Genomic DNA, 6724 nt, shown 5'->3' on the forward strand with positions numbered 1-6724 from the left:
ACCCTCCTGAAACTCCCGGTCTGGACGAAGCCCGGCATCGGCGGCGGTGGCCACGCCCTGAGTGGTGGTGCGGCCGGCATCTCCGGCGGGCGCTGGGGGCCAAGCTCAACGTGGACCCAGGCGTGGCCACGCCTCCACGTCCCCCTGGCCGACTCTGCTCCTTCCTTGACACCCAGGCTTCCCCTTCCTCCCCGCCCCTCCTTCCTAACGGACCGCGTGGCGCTCTGCGTCGCTGACCTCAGGCTTCCTGCTTCCAAACCCCCCGCGCCCAGCGCCGGCCCGCTGTTTCCTGCTGTGACGCAGGAGAGTGCTCCTGGATCCAGGTTCCAAAACCTCCATCCAACCTCACGAGTCTGAGGATTTGGCCCCGGTGAGTCTTATTTCAGCACAGCCTGTCTCCCAAATAACCTCCACCAGCTCAGACGCGTGTTCTCGGGAGGTCTACACTCAAAGCAACCAGCCTATGAGTGAAGCACCGTTCATGCCTCGGTGGGGTCGTCTGCATCCTCTGCCGCTGCTTGGAGGGACGGGGGACGGGTGACAGTCACTACGGCACGGGTCCCCAGCCGTCGCATCTTTCCGAGACTTGTGTTTGTTTGTTTTCAAGGTTGTGCACGGAGTCCACAAGCCAGAGAACGTGCAGCCTCCTCCCGGCCGCACCTCGTCCCGTCTCCACCCCTGAGCTGCGCTCCTCACTGCCTGGCGTCACTGTGTTATCAAGTGACCAAGTGACACTAGACGCCCAACTAGACCAGCTCTGCGACCCTGGTGGCTTAGAAACATAGGGTCTGTTTCTGCCCTGGGTCAAGTTCGGACAAAGGTCCCCAGGTGAGGAGGTGGGGCTTCCCTGACCCTGCAGGGCCCCCTCCCCCGGAGCCCCACCCCTGCACACGCGCCTGGAGGCCCAGCTGCAGACAGGAGACGGGAAGGACTGTGGGGGACCCTGCACGGAGCCCTTCATGGCCAGGCCCGGGACATGCATTTCCACATGGACAGGTGGGGTCACAAGACCCCTGCCGTGGGGGGGCAGGGGGCTGCTCCAATCTCCTGTGCGGTTTGCCGGCTTTCCGCACTTCCTGTTCCAAGTCTGCAGCCCTGCCTGGGGTTCTGAGCTGGACCCCGTCCCTCTTCTGCACCTGACACAGCCCTTCCCACCTCCCAGCCCCGCAAGTCCCACGCTCCAGCTGGATCCCTGACTCTGCTTCTGGGATTTCCCACACACACCTCGGCCCAACGGGACCGGCCAGCCCCCGACTCCCGCTCTGCTCTCCATCCGCCTGCGTGTCACCGGCTGTAGCACTCAGTCACTCAGCCAGCAGTGCAGGGACCCTCTGTCAGCTGCCTCCCTGCACCACGCCCCTGCCTCCGCCTCCACGCGGTGGGGGCTGTTAGAGCCTCACCCCAGCCTGTCTGGCTCGCGGCCTCCTGGGGGCCCCTCTGGCCCCGCCCCTCTCGCCCTGCCCCGCCTGGGCGCCCGCTCGGAAGCTACACTCCCCCCTGCAGACGACTCTCTTCCCCCTCCCCCAGCAGTGCCGGTGGGCAAGCCGGTCCCCTTTCAGTCCCTGGGTGGTCTGGCGGGTGCAGTGAAGAGCCCCCGAGCCCCGGGCACCCAGGGGCTCCCGCTCGGAAGGCCCAGCACCCACCAGGGTCACGGCACTGAGCGTCGCAGCTGTACCGCGAACAATTGTCCGGGAAGACGCATGTGCAGCGTCACGGCTCCAGGCCGTGCGCCCACGTATTTCTGAGCCCCTGGGACACCCCGCGTGCTGACCGGGTGGCAGCAGAGGGAGACAAGGCGAGACTTTGCTCGGGCCCCCGGTCCCCCTCCAGTGGGGGGTGGTGAGGTGTCACCGTGCTGTGGTGGCCCGCGCGGCCGCGAGGCCCTGGTCCCGGGTTTGAGCCCCTTAATCTTCCGTCCGGGCTCGCTGCAGACACGGGACGCCAGGACGCCTCCGGAGCCGGCGGGCCACACTGACCGTTCTCTGAATTCATGGACCAAACTTCCTCCAAAGAAATCCAAAGGCAGTTTTCACTATAATTTTGACAAATCCACTTTCATTTTCAGCAATCTCCTTGAGAACGGCAAGTCATGGTAGAGGGGACAGAATGTTCTAGATCCTAAGAAGACCAGGATTTGGATCCTGTGGCTGCAGGGTGGAGCCCTGCCGGGCCTCAGTTTCTCCCCACCGAGAGCCCTGGGGGTCCTCTGGTGGCCGCTGGGGTCCAGGTGCCGATGATGTGACGGAGACAGTGTGGCCAAGCGCCTAGCCACCGTGTGAGCGGCCCCGAGGGGCCGGCGTCCCGCCTCCGCTTGCTGACAGGCCCTCGGGGCTGAGGAACGTACCACAGCCGCCGGTCAGGGTCAGGAAGTGATCACCCACGTCCGGCTCTTTCCATTAAAGGGGCCTTTCCATCTGCGGGACACTGAGTTTCGAGTCATTTCAAACTCCACTCGCCGCTGCAGGTTCGTCTCGGAGCGTCCCCGTGGCGGGATGGAGCAGGAGGGCCAGACCCCGGCCCCGTGCTGGGGACGGGCCTACTTCCTCTGACTCTCTGGGACATTGATAGATGTGGCTCCCCCGGGGCCCTGGGCGTCCGGAGGACGGTTTAATCTAGTTGGGAGGCGCCTTTTCCCCGTGGAGGTCTCCACGCAGCACGCATGACTCACATCGCCTGTCGCATTTATGGGACCAAATAGAAAAAAAAATGGTAAAAATATGAATCATATTATAGATTTCCAGGTTGTGAATATTTTACAGTTGGACTCATCAAAAATTTAGCTCTGATGCTGCTGACTCAGCTGTGTGAAGTGCTAACCTGTGGCTCTGAGTCTTGATTTGTGAGAAGAAGGAACTCAATTGTTTCTGGAGTCGGGCGAGAGGACTCAGCGTTAACTGCGGTTTCCTTCTCTCTGCATTATTGACGGGAGGCTCGGGGCCAGCCTGGGGCTCCGAGAACCCCATTTGGGGCAAAGTTTAAGAAAATGCATAATGGTGGCAAAATGTGCTTCCATAAAACCGTGTTCACTCAGGAGTCAGGTGACCCCTTAGCACACAGAGCACAGCTGGCTGGTGGGCACCAGGGGGGCCCGCCCTTCCCTGTAGGTGTGGCAGATGTGCCCCCCGCTCCTGCCCCAGGCTGGCCCCCCAGACCCCAGCCGGGCCCCCAGCTCCTGCCCCAGGCCAGCCCCCAGCTCCCAACGAGTTTGGTCCCCAGCTCCCACCAGTGCAGTCCCCAGCACCCGCCCCAGCCCGGTCCCCTGCAGACCCCAGCCCCCATATCCCGCCCCAGGCCAGCCCCCTGCAGACCCCAGCCCCCATACCCCGCCCCAGGCCAGCCCCCTGCAGACCCCAGCCCCCATACCCCACCCCAGCCCGGTCCCCTGCAGACCCCAGACCGCATATCCCACACCAGGCCAGCCCCCCTGCAAACCCCAGCCTGGTCCCCCACAGACCCCAGCCGGCCAAGCGGTTCACAAAGGATGTCAGAGACTAGGCGTCGTGTCTAAGTAAAGATATCAAGAAACACTTTATCAATAAGACAGAAGAAACAGATGAAATAGACAAACCCACAGAAAAACCAAGATTCTACTAAATCGGCACAAATAACAGCAAATCCAAAGCGTTTCGAACCAGACATAATCACAACCCCCCCGCATGTGCCTGCAAACATACTCTCTTTCGCTCAGTGGTCTCAAGGGGAAGTAGTCTAATATTTAAAAGAATCTTGTTTTAAAATGTTTATTTATTTTTGAGAGAGCGTGAGCAGGGGAGGGGCAGAGAGAGAAGGAGACACAGAATCTGAAGCAGCTCCAGGCTCTGAGCCTGACACGGGGCTCGAACCCACAAACTACGAGATCATGACCTGAGCCGAAGTCAGACACTCAACTGCCTGAGGCCCCAGGTGGCCCAGATATTCTGACTATTAAGAGCTCAGATCTGTTCTAACCAAACCGTTCCAGGGATTATAAAATGAAAGAACATTTCTCAACTCACTTAGGGACCCGCACGGCCTTGGCGTCTGAGGATTATTAGCAGGTGGCCTCTCTTATAAACCTAGACAAAGAAATTCTAAACAAAATCCTAGCAAACCAAACTGGAACACACATAATATGATAAATGACTGTAGCCACGGCTGGCTTATTCCAAGAATGCGATATGGATTGACACCAGAATCTGAGGTAATCTCCTGCTTCCAGTTCAGATGCACAAAGTCACAAGTGAGCATCTCACTGTGACAATTAAAGCATTCCAGATATTTGAAAATATACGTGTCAGAGGGGTCCGGGACTAACCCAGCACAAATGATCTAACGTCCAGACAGTGAGAGGTTGGCGCTGGCCCTGCCCCTGGCGGGGGCAGACGGACCCCACAGGCGCCGGCGGGAGAGCCCGCCCGGCTCTTACAGACGCTCGCCAGCGGCCGTCGGGCCCCCAAGGGCCCCTGGGTGATGTGCAGCAGCAGGGGCTCCTCTAAGTACACGTCAGACGCCGTCAGAAGTGGGACACAGGGCAGGAGAGCTGAGGGGACCCCAGATCGGGAGCGCGGTTGGGGAGAGTGGGGTTGCCGAGACAAATCCCAGAAGTGCTCCGAGCCCCCCGATTTACTCAGCAGAGAAGAGGCGGGGGAGAGCGGACGAGAATCCATTCCGGAGTTCTGTGGCGTGCAGGTGGCGGGACACCGGGCAGCGCCCACACAGCAGGTGGCGGGGCCGAGGAGGGGCTGGTCAGGACGCGGGGAGAGCCCTAACCAGGGCTGGGGTCCCCAACAACACAAACACAGGCCACCAAACTCACATTAGGGAGAGATCGTCCACAGAGGCACAATTCATTTTAACGTTCACAGTCTAGACTCTGATAAGGAACATTTCTGATACATTTTCTCAAAAAAACCCTGAAACCAATGATTAACGGATGCTAAGCCCAGAACCAGCTTTGGTATGGGTCGGATTTACCTCCCAGTCCAGCAGCCCGGGGTCGACACGTGCCCTGTCCTGGAGGTGACCATTAGTGACGGTATCTGGGCCGTCATGTGCACACATACACACGGAAACGTGGCCCGTTTACAAGAGAGGAATCAGTGAATAACGGAAGAGCCACAGAAGACCGTGACCTTGAGTCATCAGAAGGTACTCGGAAATAATTAACTTAAAGATGCCCAAGACCTAGTGGAAAGATACATGTTAAGAACGACAAAAAGGAAAAATGTATGATACAGAGAACAAAAGCATGGAATTAGAAGGCAGATCAATACAATATATTTAAATTAAAAGAGAAATGCAAAAACGTTTAAAAACAGAAAAACACCCGGTACGTTTGAGATAATATTAAATGGTATGAAAATATAATTGGAGACTCAGAAGAAAAAGATAAAGAAAAGGTGGCAAAAGAAGAATTTGAAAAGATAGTTTTTAAGATTTCTGTGAAATGCATCAGCCGACAGATTCGAGAAGCTCAACCTCAGGAAAGCCATGGCGGGGAGGAGAGCCAGGTGGCGGGAGGCGGGTGCGTCCCCGCAGAGGTGGGACACTCTGACAGCGACTCACCAACTGCCAGAGACAGGCTTGCTGAGGGAAGGAGAAAAAGGCTTCTTCCCAGAAAGAAAGAAAGTCAGAAGTCAATTAAATGACATCTTTAGGGTCCTAAAAATTGCTGATCTGTAATTTTCTAACAAATGGAAATGTCCCATAAAGATCAAGGAGAAATAAAGACATGTTCAGTCAAATGTGGAGAGACTCTGTCTCCTCTGTCCTCACTGGCCCAGCACGCTGAGGGAAGAGAAACAACAAGGGACCTGTGAACGTGGATGGAACTGGAGAGGGCCCGGGTCTGGAGTGAGAGAGGTCCACCCTCTCTCTCTCACACAGACCCACAGGAGGTGCTGGAGATGAACTGGCTGTTGTCAGGCTCCTCCCCAGTTTGTGGGTCAGAACAGCGGCCCGGAGGCACAGCTACTGAGAGACGGAGCCAGTCTCTGGGAGAAAGTCTCAGCACAATACAAGGGTAGTAAAGAGGGGGCACCCGGGGGGCTTAGTTGGTTAAATGTCTGGCTCTTGACTTCGGCTCAGGCCAAGACCTCACAGTTTGTGGGTCCCGAGTCCCATGTCGGGCTCTGTCTCCATCTCTCTATCGCCCTCCCCCCAACTCTCTCCTCTCTTCTTTCTCTCTCAAAAAAAATAATAGCTAAAGAAATAACATGGAATACTAAAAATGAATGTTGGTGCAGAATAAAGTGGAACAAAATGAAAGTGAATCAGGGTTTGACAGACTTCAGAACACGAGACTTGACCTCCCTCCCAAGCGGGATTTGAATCCAGTCTACACCGGCCAGGCACTCAAAGTGAAAGTTAACTGCTGTGAGGTGAGCACAGAACAAAACAAACAAAACAAAGTCAAAGACCCAGTAACGTTTCACCCTAGAGAGAGACTTCACTGTAAGACACAGGATGGACGGACAGATGGACGGGAAGGGAGGGAAGCGGCCCCACGCCAGCAGCACTGTCCTGTGACACGCAGCAGAGTTCAGGGGCCTGCGTTTTCGTGGACGTGTGGACTGGTGATTTTACAATGATGAAGTGATAAACTCACTGAAGAGACAGAATACTACTAGGAAGGACTGGCCTAACAACAGAGACTCAAAACACATGACGTTGTCAGAAACGAACACGGAAATATGCAGACACACAGCCACGACCAGCATGCACATCACCGTCTTTCGATTACTTG

The 6724-nt window shown here is 56.7% G+C and overlaps 1 long non-coding RNA gene across 1 annotated transcript; it reads left to right on the forward strand.

Annotated features, from left to right (window-relative positions):
• The first annotated feature begins 259 nt into the window (after positions 1-259).
• LOC115305532 lies at positions 260-2226 on the forward strand. The gene is made up of 3 exons (XR_003914829.1): positions 260-370; positions 608-828; positions 2066-2226. It is a non-coding gene; the product is annotated as an uncharacterized LOC115305532 (long non-coding RNA).
• Positions 2227-6724: the final 4498 nt, after the last annotated feature.

This window comes from Suricata suricatta, chromosome 10, assembly GCF_006229205.1.
Source record: "Suricata suricatta isolate VVHF042 chromosome 10, meerkat_22Aug2017_6uvM2_HiC, whole genome shotgun sequence".
Lineage (NCBI taxonomy): Eukaryota > Metazoa > Chordata > Mammalia > Carnivora > Herpestidae > Suricata > Suricata suricatta.